Source organism: Dermochelys coriacea, chromosome 5 (genome assembly GCF_009764565.3).
Source record: "Dermochelys coriacea isolate rDerCor1 chromosome 5, rDerCor1.pri.v4, whole genome shotgun sequence".
Taxonomy (NCBI): domain Eukaryota; kingdom Metazoa; phylum Chordata; order Testudines; family Dermochelyidae; genus Dermochelys; species Dermochelys coriacea.
Genome location: NC_050072.1, coordinates 2,907,143 through 2,920,462, shown reverse-complemented (window position 1 = coordinate 2,920,462; position 13,320 = coordinate 2,907,143). Strand labels below are relative to the sequence as shown.

The following is a 13,320-nucleotide window of genomic DNA, read 5'->3' as shown; positions in this document are numbered from 1 at the left end:
TCTTGTGTGAGTTCTCCACTCCTTTTCCTGTGGAAAGTTTTTAAAGTTTGACAAAGGGAGAGGAAAAGTGGGATTTTGCCCAACAAGGCGAAAATATGGGGGGGGGGCGGGGAAAGTTGTGCAAGTTTTGGCGAAACTTTTCAAACAAAAAGAAAAAACTTTATTTTTAAAAAACCGTCTTGATTTTGCTTCTGTCCCAGCCCCTCCCGTCAGGAGCACTCTGCCCACGGGGCACCGGTGGGGAAACTGAGGCACGGAGCAGGGGACCTCGCCTCAGGTCCCCGGGCGGGCTCAGTCCAGAGCCAGTCCCCCAGCCCCTTCCGCATCGCTCCCACGGGCAGAGGCGGCCCCGGGCCTGCCCTGCCCGCGGCGCAGAGCCCGGGCGCCGATCGCCCCCGCAGTCGGGGTGAGGCGGGGCGGCTGGGGGCCGGCGCTGGCCGCCCCCGTGGTTGTGGGGCAGCGTGAGGGGGCAGGTCCGGGGGCCCGCGCCAGGCGGATCCCGAGGGCAGGCAGGGGGAGCCCGGTGCCCTGCCAGCGCCGTGCGCTCCCGAGAGCGCAAAGCCTCCTCCCGGCCGGACCCCCGCAGGGCCCGGCCCCGCAGCCCAGACAGGAAGCGCCCGGGAGCCCTGGCCCCGGATTGGCAGGGGGATTCTCCAATTGGGCTGCGGGAGCCCCCGCCGCCGGCCAGCGCCTGCTCCGACTTGCCGGGCGGGAGGCTCGGGCAGCCCGGCTGGGGCCGAGCCATGGCGAGGGGCGCAGCGCGCCGGGGCTCGGCTGAGGGTCGCTGCGCGCAGTGAGAGCCGCGGAGCGGAGCGGAGCGGAGCGGGGAGCAGGGCGCGCCCGAGGGCCGGCCGGCCACCATGCAGCTCGCAGCGCGGTAACAGCGGGGAAGGTAAGGGAGAGCGGGGAGCCCAGACACCGCCGGGATGGGCGCAGAGCGGGGCCTCGGCGGGGAGCAGCCACCCGGGACCGTGTGTTGCCGGATCCTCGCCCCCGCCCCCGGCCCGTTTGCGGTGGGCGCTGGAGCGGGGTGCGGGGTTCCCCCACTCGTCCTCCCCGAGACTACCGGCCCCAACGTTTCCCCCAACCCGCCCCGCGGTCCGTGCGCGTCTGGCCGGGGGTCCCCTGGCGGCTCTGGACAGACGGACGGGCCCGTCGGGGACACGAGCGATGCGCCGGCTGAGCAGCCCCCGGCCCGGCCCGGCCCTAGCCCGCTCTGTGCCCCTCCGGTCCCTGCGTGCGGCGCCTGCCCCTCCGGCCGCCCCGCGGCCATTGCCCTAGCGGTGCCGGCTGCCAGGACAGCGCCGAGGGGGGCCGGGCAGCCGGTCCCTGGAGTGGAGTGGAAGCCAGACTCCCCGCGGCCCCGGGCTGGTCACACCCGTCCCAGAGACAAGCCTGCAAGGTGCTACTTGTGGGGCTGGAGCTGACCCGGCCCTGCCCGAGCGCAGTGTTTGGGGTCAGGGCCGCTGGGGGCTCGCGGTGGGGGCTGGGGTCGAGTTTCGCTCGCGAAGGGTCCGTAGACACCAGACTCCTTCACTCGGTGTCTGGGGGTTTGTCCTGGTCGCTGCTGGGTGCAGTGGGAAGCCCAGGGGCCAGTGGATCCAGTGCTCGGGGCCGTCTCCCTGCTGGCCAGCTGGCTACTGCCCCGCGGGCTGGTGGCGACTGGGCTGGGCTCCGGACGGGGCTGGCCCCGGGGCTGGCCCCGCTCCATGTCTGCACCCAGCGTGGGTCGATGCGAGCGCGGGTCACTGCAGGGCTGTGCAGCGGCCTGCGCCGATCCGCCTGGAGTGGGGGCCGAGGGACACTCCAGCCAGCCCCTTGCTTTGGCCCAACTGCCGTTGCGAGGTGGATACCCTGAGGGGGGTCAGGCCGGAGCCAGGGTGAGGGGGGCAGGATCTCTGCAGTGCACCCCGAACCCCGCAGGGCTGGGGGTCATCTCAAACGGGAGCCTGCAGACTCGGGGGCACTGGAGGAGCGCTGTGTGTGTGTGTTGAGGGGGAGCCCCGTACTGGAATAGCGGGGAAAGGGGGCTGGGGTTTGGATTTGGGGGGCACTGGAGGAGCTCTGTGCGTGTGTGTGGGAGCCTGGCACTGGAATGGCAGGGAAAGGGGCCGGGATGGGATTTGGGGGGCACTGGTGGAGCTCTGTGTATTTGTGGGAGCCTGGCACTGGAATAGCAGGGGAAGGGAACTGGGGTTGAGATTTGGGGGGCACTGGAGGAGCTCTGTGTGGTGGAGGGGAGCCCTGCACTGGAATAGCAGGGGGTTGTGGCTCAGCACTGAGGGACATTGGCACTGCCGGGTGTAGGAAGCTGACCCAGCCCTTCCTCCACCTTTGCCCACTCTGCCCAGCTGGCCCCAGCTCTTCACTCTTGCAGGCACCGAAGGGGGAAAACCTGACCTGCAGATGAGCTCTGATAAGCCGCTTTTTCCCTGGCGGGTGAAGTCCCTGGGCTCAGGGCTGGCACGGGGGAAGGGCGTTTGGCCCGAGCAGCGCTGGCTGGCTGAGGTGAGCGAGTGACTCATGCCGATGGAGGCTCAGAGAAACTTGGACCCAGCCCCGATTCCCCGTGGCTGCTGCCGGGCTTATCGGAAGCCCCTGCGCTCAGTTTACCGCCTCCGTGGCCCTTCTGCTGCAGGACATCCGGGGCCCAGCCCTGCCTGGCAGCTCCGCTGTCTGTGCCCAGGCCAGGCAGAGAGCCCAGCTGCGTGCGGAGCGCATCCTCCAGAGCAGTGCAGGGCTGCGGAGCAAAGGGCCCAGCCAGGCCGGCTGCCTAGCCTAGGCGTCCACTGTAACTGAGCCCAGCTCCTGGGTTTCCACTGGGAGATGTCAGGTACGTTGAAGCCTGGGGGCTCCCCCTCCCTAGGCCCTGCCCAAACCTGAATGTCCCTGGGCATTAGTGATGGGCACTAGAATGGGAGTCTTCAGCCGAGTGCCTGGTGAGTGTGTGGGGTGGGGCTGCCCCCTACAGGAGGAATGGATCAGAGGCACTGTGATACAGGGCGCTCATAGCCACCTCTGCGTGTACGCCCGCCTGGTAGGGGCACGCTCCCATCTCCCTGAGTGCAGCTGTGCGGGCCCCCATCTTTCTCAGTGGGACAGGACGCCCCGGATCCCTTCCCCACGGGTGCCCGTATGCAGCTGGCTGACAGCTGCCGCGTCTCTCTGTGCACATGGATGCTTACGCTGCTCGTGTGATGGACACGCCTCTCTTCGCTTACCCGTGCAGCCCTAGTCTCCAGAGCATCTGACCGCCTCCCCTTCGCTGGCGTATTGACCCACAGGCAGGGCAATGCCCCCATTGTATGGACAGGAGCCGAGGCACACAGTAGATTAAGTGACTTGCCCAGGGTCAGGCAGGAAGTCTGTGGCGAAGCAGGGAACTGAATCCAGGTTTGTTGGGCTGCCAGTTTAGTGCCCCACCCACTAGACTTTCATCCCCCCGGGGAAGTACTGCAGCGAGGAATGGCTCCCAGGTCATGGCAGGAGACGCAGACCCGCAGAGGGAGCTGTCAGTGGTTCTGACTCATAAGTGCGCTATCCCTGTCCCCAGCTGGTGGCTGGGTGTGAGATCGGGGGTGTGGAGGAGAGGACATGTGTTGTGCTCTGGCTGGGGTTTGCGGGGTTGGTGGCAGCTCTGGATGAGCCCAGGTTTTGGTTACGTCAGGGCAATCATTTTGTGATGCGGTTCTCAAGGCAGCCCCCTCAGCGACCCGACAGAACCACATTCTGTACAGTGCTGGCAAGATGGGGGGCCCACGCTGGCGTGATGGGACCGGGGGGGGGCATTGGGCCTCGGTTGGGATGAAAGCTGCTTGGATTGAGAGCAGCTGCTTATAAATGTCACATCAGAAACTTGTCTAAAGTCTAATTGTGTGTGTGCACATGTGCGAATGCACGGACCCAGCTCAGAGGGTGTACGCCCGCGAGCGTTCACAGGCACAGATCCACATGGGGGGGAGGGGGTGTACACCTGTGGGCGCGCACGGACCCGGACCCACTTGGAGGGGTGTATGCCCGTGAGCACACATGGACCCCGACCCACGTGGGGACGTGTACGACCGTGGGCGCGCACAGACCCACATGGGGGTGCACATGCGTTGGCCCTCCCCCCTGCAGTGATTTCCCCTGCGCTCTATTCCACTAAAGGAAAATCCCTCTCAGGGAAACTGGCTGGCTAGAGACTGCGCCCACGAGACAGGAACTTCCCTTGTTTCCATCTGCCCCTGCTTGGTGCTTCCCTTTTTCTTTTCTTTTTTTTTTTTTCCAGAGAGGAGTCTGAGCTGGGTGTGGATTCGGGGCATGTCTGGATCTCAGGGTTTGGGCTCTGTCCATTCCAGAGACATGGGCCAGGAATTGGGGTGTAGACAGGGACTGCTCCAAACACCTAGTACAACGGACCATGACCCGGTTGGCGTCTCTGCCCAAACCCAGCAATACATAGTGGCTCCAGGCTCTCCAGTGGATTGCTGGGCTGGTTTTAGGGAGTTTTCAAAGTTGTGATGTTTTCATAATGGGAGTGACAATAGTTTGAACATTTTCCATCTGTTTTGTGTTGTTTGAAAAACCAACCACCCAAAAAACTCTTTTGGTGAAAATTTTCATTTCATTTGCAACTTTCATTTTTTTGATGCAAAACCAAAGCTCGTTCTGTTGTTAAAAGCCTGGCGGTGTTTGGTTTTCAAAGAAAATGGTTTGTTTCTCCAGAATATTGCTGTGGGGAATACTCCCTGTTTTCCAAGCAGCCTGCTCTGAGGCAAACAGGGGACACGGGAAGAGGGATGCGAAAATTGGCCCCTTTCCCCTCCAAACAGTGTGACCACTCTGAGACGGGCTCTAAAACATCTTTTCTCTGCAGTGTGACACAAGCTCCTTGGGGCAGGGGCTGTCTCTTTCTTCTGCCTTTGTACAGCACCTAGTGTGTCTGCAGCGCTACAAATAATAAAAGGAATCGAATTTTACCAGCACTTCTGTGGGAAGAGCTGCAGCACTCCTGCCTTTGTCCTTGTCATTAACGTGGTGAGCCCAGGTTCTCACTCACAGAAGCTCTGAACCCCACAGCCACGTTTCCGTCTCTCTCACCCCGTCACTCATGAAAGTGGGAAAATGTGCCAATGTCAGACAGTTGTTTCGCTGGTGGCCTGGCCTAGCTGTCGCTGCAGGCAGTGGAAAGGTGCCCGTTGACTGCAGCGGGAATTGCAGCAGGGTCAGCTCTAGACAAGGCTGCGTGGGGAGCTTCAGAGGAACTGAACACAACGAGGTGCCTGGGCAGTGTGACGGCTGGTTAAACTAAGCATGGGCAAGTGCTGGGAGACTGGTTGGAAGGGTGCTTTCAAGCAATCGCACACAGTCCTTCGTTCCATTGACTGTAACTGCCCGGAAGAAACATCCAGGCATCATTGTGGGCCACTCGGGGATGTGTGCAGCAGTGGGCAAAAATGCTGGCAAGTTGTTTGGCCCCACTAAGAGCAGCTGGAGCTAAGAGAGGGCTGGAGAATGAAGCTGAAACTACCCTATAAAGCAGTGGGATGCCCTTACATGGGAGAGCATGTGTAGTTCTGGTCCCCTCATCTCAGAAAGGATAGAGCAGAAATAGAAATAGGCTAGTAAAAATGATTGCAGACCTGGAGAGACTGCTTTAAGAGGAGAGCTGGCAAAGATCAGGGCTATCACACTGAGCAAGGAGTGCTGTGGATGGGTACAGAGTGTGAAGGGGGGAGCGAGTCACTGGGTGTTTCTTTCTACCCGTCTTGTAACACAGGCACAAGGAAACTTTCAGCAAAAAGCAACAAATTCAAAACTGACCCAGGACAATGTGTTTTTAAGTAACATGTGATGAACCCATGGAACTCGCTGCCACAAGATATCGCTCCTGCCAAGAGATTAGAAGGACTCAAACCACAAATAGTGAGGATAGTGACATGTGTCAGGGGTACCAAATATATAGTTTAGGGTACAAACCTACCACCGTCTGACTGGGTTAGACAGAAATGTCCCCCGTACGCATGTATCGAATATAGTCAGTTCTAGGAGTATGCCATATTCCTTCTAAGTGGGGCACTGGTGGGAGAGGGGACTGGGTACAGGCCTGGCTGGCTCCCACTGAAGTCCATGGAATGGATTCCTGTGTTCAGGTAACCCCTGCTTTGACTCACCCAGAGCTTTCTGCAGCTGTGGGGCTCAAACTCCCCACACAGGTTGTCTCATTTCAGGTTTCAGAGTAGCAGCCGTTTTAGTCTGTATTCGCAAAAAGAAAAGGAGTACTTGTGGCACCTTAGAGACTAACAAATTTATTTCAGATATATTTCAAATATATTCCTAGAGTTGGAGATGTCGAAAATAGGATTCTAGGTCACCACAGAACTGTATCATGTTCGTGCGGGAGGAGGGGCAGAAGGAGAGGCCCCGAGATAGGACAGATTCTTCTGCTGGGCTAAGAGTATAGTTGGATAGATTAACAATATTGCTGGGTGGGTTAAGGGAAACAGATTGACAGAGCCAGAAGAGTACCCAGAAGTCACCTACTACAGGACAGGCCCAACAAAGAAAATAACAGAACGCCACTAGCCATCACCTTCAGCCCCCAACTAAAACCTCTCCAACGCATCATCAAGGATCTACAACCTATCCTGAAGGACGACCCATCACTCTCACAGATCTTGGGAGACAGGCCAGGCCTTGCTTACAGACAGCCCCCCAACCTGAAGCAAATACTCACCAGCAACCACACACCACACAACAGAACCACTAACCCAGGAACCTATCCTTGCAACAAAGCCCGTTGCCAACTCTGTCCACATATCTATTCAGGGGACACCATCATAGGGCCTAATCACATCAGCCACACTATCAGAGGCTCGTTCACCTGCGCATCTACCAATGTGATATATGCCATCATGTGCCAGCAATGCCCCTCTGCCATGTACATTGGTCAAACTGGACAGTCTCTACATAAAAGAATAAATGGACACAAATCAGACATCAAGAACTATAACATTCAAAAACCAGTTGGAGAACACTTCAATCTCTCTGGTTACTTGATTACAGACCTAAAAGTTGCAATTCTTCAACAAAAAAACTTCAAAAATAGACTCCAAGGAGAGACTGCTGAATTGGAATTAATTTGCAAACTGGATACAATTAACTTAGGCTTGAATAGGGACTGGGAGTGGATGAGTCATTACACAAAGTAAAACTATTTCCCCTTATTTATCTCCCCCCTCTTCCCCCCCCCCCTCCCGCTGTTCCTCGGAGGTTCTTGTTAACTGCTGGAAATGGCCCACCTTGATTATCACCACAAAAGGTTTTCCTCCCTTCCCCCCTCCTTCCTGCTGGTAATAGCTCATCTTAAGTGATCACTCTCGTTACAGTGTGTATAACACCCATTGTTTCATGTTCTCTCTGTATATAAATCTTCCCACTGTATTTTCCACTGAATGCATCCGATGAAGTGAGCTGTAGCTCACGAAAGCTTATGTTCAAATAAATTTGTTAGTCTCTAAGGTGCCACAAGTCCTCCTTTTCTTTTTGTCTCAGTTCAGACATTATTTACAAAGTTATTTAAATCCCTGTCATGTGAGGGGAGGGAAGAGAATAGAAACAAGAAGGCCCATACTGGGTTAGACCAAAGGTCCATCTAGCCCAGTGTCCTGTCTTCCGAGAGCGACCAATGCCAGGTGCTTCAGCGGGAATGAACAGAACAGGGAATCAAGTGATCCATCCCCCGTTGTTCATTCCCAACTTCTGGCAATGTCAGGCAGTCAGAGGTTTAGGGACACCCAGGGCATGGGGTTGTGTCCCTGACCATCTTGGCTCATGGGACCTATCCTCCAGGAACTTGTCTAGTTCTTTTTCAAACCCAGTTACTCTTTTTTAAAAGCAGAAAAAAAGAGTAATTGAGACGAGTTTTTTTTTTTTTTTTTTCTGCACAATTAGCAAGAGCAAAAGGACTTTGACACCAACCAGGGGACGTGGCGAGCCCGCCGCTACAGGGTGGCAGATGAGGAGAACGGCGCTATTCTGAGTGACCAGCAAGGCTGGGGGGCCCGTGTGGGCACGTTTCCAGGCAGAGGATGCAGGGCAGAACATTCCCGTCACGCTCCGCCAAGGCTGGTTCAGTTGGGGCATCTCGGCAGTTACCCATAAAAGCCCTGAGCCTGCCCTGAGCTGTGTGTGGGGCTCTCGGGCCCACTGAGTCAGTGGGGGTCTTTTCAACGACGCCCATGGGTTTTGGATCCAGCCCCTAATCTGAGACGCTGTGGATGGGCTTGACCTGCTGTCACTCAGGCCCTCTCCCTGAGGCTGGAGCGTGGCCTTTGTGTGTTCTCCAGGGCTTCGCCCTGTCTTGTGTCAGGGTGCCCAGGCGATGGGGCTTCCACCGTGCCCCAGTCCGCAGCCTCACTGGGCCATCCAGTGCCATCGGCTTTGATTTCCAGGGGCAGTTCAGCTGAACAACTGTTGGCCTGAGGCAGCCCCCAGCCAGAGGCTTGCCACACCTGGTTAGCCTCGGGTTCCCTGTCTCAGTTCCCTCGCTCTGTGGCGTGCTTTGCCTGTTATCGTGTCCTCTGAGTGTTTACCGACCGTTACCCTGACCCCTGAGCCTTGCCTAGGCGTGTCTCCTCTCAGCTCCGTTTGCCTCTGCTCTGAACTCCCTCTGGTTCGTCCATATCCTCTGGGTCCCCACCCAACGCTGTATCTCAGGCCTGGTCTCGGCTGCCCTGTGACTTTGATTCCTGGGTTTGCTGTACACACGTGGCTGGCCGGGCGTGAAGTCCAGTCTAGCCTCAGGAGAAGATTGTAGCAGTGTCTCATGGATGCAGCTGTAAAATCTCCCCCGCCTGAAATAAGTGACTCCCAGAGCATGGGCCTTCGACCTCATATTAGTTGGCTCTGAACAGGCTTTGAAGAGCCTGGCTCCAGTCACTGAGTTTCCCAGACTCCGCTCAGGAACTTCAGCCGGGGCCTCGCTGGATAGTTGGCGGATAGTTGTAAAGTTGTAAACTGGCGGATAGTTGTAAAGCCTCCATAGAACAGAAACCGCCCAGCGCTTGGCAGGGGAAGCAACATCCAGACTTCTGGGCCTACCCGGGCTGGCCCTTCTCGCATGGCAGGTATGGTGGGAGGTACACACAGGCGCTGGACCTTTTTAAAGGAGCAGAATGGTTTTCCCCTGGCCAATAACATTTGTAGTTGTAAAAAGAAAAGGAGGACTTGTGGCACCTTAGAGACTAACAAATTTGTTAGTCTCTAAGGTGCCACAAGTCCTCCTTTTTCTTTTTGCGGATACAGACTAACACAGCTGCTACTCTGAAATTTTTAGCTATGCGTGCGAAAAGTCACAGCCCCAAGGGACCCAGCAGGCTGCCTGGGTGACCGTGTGTCTAGCCCCTTCCAGCGCCTGGGGGTGCCCAGATGTTCATGACCGTGCTGGGCACCCTGGAAAAGCCCCAAATCCTCCTCAGTCACCAGAGAGTCCCTCATCCCGAGCCTGGAAGAATCCATTGGTCACTTTTTCTCTGTGAGATTAGTAGACTTCAGGGCCAGATCCTCCTGCATAGTCCGGGCCAGGGACCTGGGATCAAGTCATCTAAACTGCAGGCCATGTTTATCAGCTGGAAGATTTCTGGCATCTCAAACGTCTCCCGTCTTCACAAACAGCCGCATGCGGCAGCTAATGAACGCTGGGTGACCCGCCAGATGCTTTTCAATTGACAGGCGGCAGTTAGCAGGCTAAGGGCAGCAGCGTGTGGAGAAGCAGCCCGTGTGCTGGCATGTGCAGGCTCCGGCCTTGGTGGGGGCCAGTGCGGTGCAGAGAGGACAATGTAACTGAGTTCCTGTGGAAAAAAAATACTAGAGTGATGACCTCATCCCAGAGAAATCTAAACAGAGGGTTCAAAGCAGCAGTGTTTGGGTGGGATCCTGCCTTCGCACCCGTGTGAATCTGCTGACCGGAGTGGAGTCACTCCGGATTTACACCGGTGCCAGAGAGCAGAATCAGGCCCTTAGCCGTCGTCTGCTCTGTCCCAAGTTCCCCCCCTTCCGAACGTTGCCCTCAGAAGAGAGAGGGCTTGGTGGGAGCAGGGTCAGCTGCCTCTGCTCCCTCATTGCCAGCAGCTCACTGGCCAGCGGGAAGCTCTCCCACCTGCCGGGAGGGATGGGTTGGGAGCAGACCCGGATCTGCCCAGCTTTCATTGGGAGAGGCCTGTTCTCTCCTGTCCAATACAGCCCGAGAGGGCTCCTCCCTCTGTCCTGAGCCTGGGGAGTCTATCACATCTCCTCCCTGCGCCCGGGGACCAGTGCAACATGCGGGTCTAGCAGCATCACCAACCAGCTGACTGAAGGGCCAAGGGACCCCCTCCCGGTGGGACCCCCAGCGACAGACCTGGGCTGATCACACGGTTTCCGTGTGCCTTTTCCAGTCATCTGGGATCTCTCCTGTCTGCCCCGAGTTCTCAAAGTTGATCGCTAATGGCTCAGAGATCTCCAGCCAGTTCTTCATTTATTCCAGGATGTATTAAGAATGTCTCCAACCCCGCAGGGTCCTAGAGCCCGGGCTCCAGCCCGAATCCGGAAATCTACACAGCAGTGAGTCGGCTAGCACGGGCCAGCCGCGGGAGGCTAGTGACTGCGTAGACAGACCTGAAGACACATAACTTGCCCAAGTAGTTCTGAGCTTGTTCTTTTCCTGTCCTAGCCTCAGATCCTACCCCATGTGCACCGATGGTCACTATGGTAGTTGGCCAGTCGCTGCTGTCCTTTTCTGGTGAAAGCGGAAAAAAACAGGCGTTTAACCCTTCGGCCATCGCTGAGTTTTTCTGTCATTGGCTTTCCCCCCTCGCTGTGTAGTGGGCCAGCTCTGTGCTTGGACTGCCTCTGGCTTCTCATGTGCTTGTAAAATCGTCGCTCGTCACCCTTTACGCCCCTAGCCAGTTTAATCTCACTTTGGGCCTCAACCTTTCTCATTTTGTCCCTTCATGCTCGTGTTGGGGTTTTTTGTTTTTTTTTACATTCATAACTGCGTAGCCCCCCCACCCCCGCTCTCTGGGTCGCTCTGCCCCAAAGCACCTGGCCCCCATCCTGCTCCAGCTCTGGGTCTCTCATTCAGCCCTCTGAGCTTGACGATGCCGGATGCAATTACCAGCCTCGTGTTCCCAGGGGCCGCGTCCTCTGGAGAGCAGCGTGCGTGTGACCAGGGCAGAGCGCTGGGATTCGGCTCCGAGGAGCGGCTGCTGCTTCTAGAGCTCCAGCACAGCCGTCCTTTGGGGTAAGTTAGTGTCAGCGCTGGGAGGGGCAGGGGCAGGGGCAGGCAAGAATGTTTGGGGGTGCTAGTGTGAATGGGAGTGAAGGGGAGGTGAGGGAGGCTGGACGCTGAGTGCATTGGTAGTTGTGGCATCTGTGAGGGAGCAGGTGTGTGTGCACAGGGGGGTGTACGCGTGAGTGTACATATTTGGGGGGGTGTACATGTACATGGGGCAGGGACAGTGGGGTTGGAAGCTGGTGCCAGGCTCTTTCCCTGCAGGCAGGTCCATGGGGACGGGTGAACTTCGGCAATTGTCTTTTACTCTTGTTCTGGTTCCAAATAAATTGTCCTCAGACCCCAGGTCATGTGATGTTAACAAAACCTCTCCCCTCAAAGCAGGCGATTTCTTTCCAAACAAGGCACATTCCTAGACCAAGGGGAGCCCTTTTGTGTCTCTGCTTCCTCAGCACTAGCTCCACTCCAGCTCGCTTCCTGCTCCAGGTTTAAAGAGACAGGGGCCCTCTCCTCACCCCCAGATTGTGACTGGTGCAGGGTTGCCGTGATGATGCTTAATGTAGCTGGGCGGACGCACCCCAGAAAACCGGCAGCATGCCCGCCAGTACCCAGCGTGCCTTGGCGCATGGGATGCTGGACGTGAGTTCCTGCAGTTGCTCTGATGCCAAGCGTCACCGCTCCAAAGCCCATTGCAAACAGACAGGGGCAGGGCTGGGAGCTTGGCTGCAGGGACGTTGCCCACCTGCTAGCCATGCATCTGTGCACGCTTAACCCCTGCACCAGATGAGCTGGTGTGGATGCCTGGAAAGGGCTGGCTGCTGCTGGGAGAGCCACAGGGGCCTGGCAGGCAGCACTGCACTGTCATGCAGCCTCTCTCTGCTCACGCTGGCAGGTGGCACGGGAGAATGGTAGCCACGCTCAAGATGGGCACTTGCAGCTGAGGCATGGCATAGCAGTGCCTCCTGCCGGTTTGCCACAGCACACGGCAGGGCTGCCCTCAGAGTGTCGCCACGTTCCTGACTTAGCTCTGATGTGAGCTTGGGGGTGCAGGCTAGAGCCAGGCTTAGTGTGGGCAGCCAATGTGCCAGCATCCCTCAGGCAGTGCCCCCAAAGGTGGCCAGAGCACACATGGCTAATCCAGACCTGCCCGTTCCCTCCGGCTTTGCCACGGGATATCAGCTCCCAGTCATTCCAGCCTGGGACTGCTTACGGCAGGTCTCCTGGGGCCCCTCAGCCCCACACCCCGCTATTCCAGTCCTGAGCTCTGTATATCCAGCTCTGCCAATTCCCCTCAGTCCTGACCCACAGCCACCCTGTTATTCCAATTCTGGGCCATTCTCGAGCAAGCAGCACTGATCCTGCTGGCTCTGACCTGGCTGTGAACAACCTGAGGAAGGGATGGGAGCAGGTGGTCCCCTTTGTTTGTGATTGGCAGAGGCAGGATTCGAACCCAGGTCTCCAGGAGGGTCAGGCTCTTGCGTTAATTGTTGACTCACCCCGTGCCTGCCTTCCATAGGGCTGCTAACTGCAGCATTTGCCTTTTTAAGATCTGAGCTGTAACGCTGTGAAATTCCCAGGCAGGTCCCTCACACGGGCCTGCTCAGCCGAGAGCCCTGGATTGGGACACTCCCCGTGGTTCCTGTGGCCTCGTGGGCAGAGGAGAGCTGCAGCCGCAGAGACCAGAGAAAGGAAGCTAATTAAACCCTCACGAACACACGCTCCGGTGCCTGGAGGGGTACTGAGAGAGCAGAGTGAATCACATGGCTAAAGCCAGCTTTCCTCTGCTTGTCTGCTGTCCGGTCAACGCGTGGCCACCCTCCCCGCGGGCGGAGGGCTGGTTAGAGGGCAGGGCTGGCTCGTGCGTCGCTGCTGAATGCACGCCAAGGAATTGGGACGGGCTGTTTCCACCCGGGCTGTTCGCTATTTGTGGTGCATGGAGGCAGGTTTCCGCTCCCTGGCTGGGCACACGCCCCGTCTCATATCGATTAGTGTGCTTTCCCATGGGGGTTTGTAGCAGAACAATCTGTTGATGTGAAAACGTGGAGGTTGGTGAATATTTTCCACCT

At 57.4% G+C, this 13,320-nt stretch overlaps 1 protein-coding gene across 3 annotated transcripts in view; it reads left to right on the top strand.

Annotated features, from left to right (window-relative positions):
• The first annotated feature begins 578 nt into the window (after positions 1-578).
• The window catches only part of IL11RA (interleukin 11 receptor subunit alpha), a 70,810-nt gene continuing 58,068 nt past the window's right edge, over positions 579-13,320 (top strand). Inside the window, exon 1 of one of the 3 annotated variants that reach the window (XM_038403750.2) lies at positions 579-892. The gene's annotated coding sequence lies outside the window, so the exon portion shown is untranslated. The remainder of the gene's footprint in view (positions 893-13,320) is intronic. The other 2 variants (XM_038403752.2, XM_038403753.2) reach the window with 2 other exon arrangements.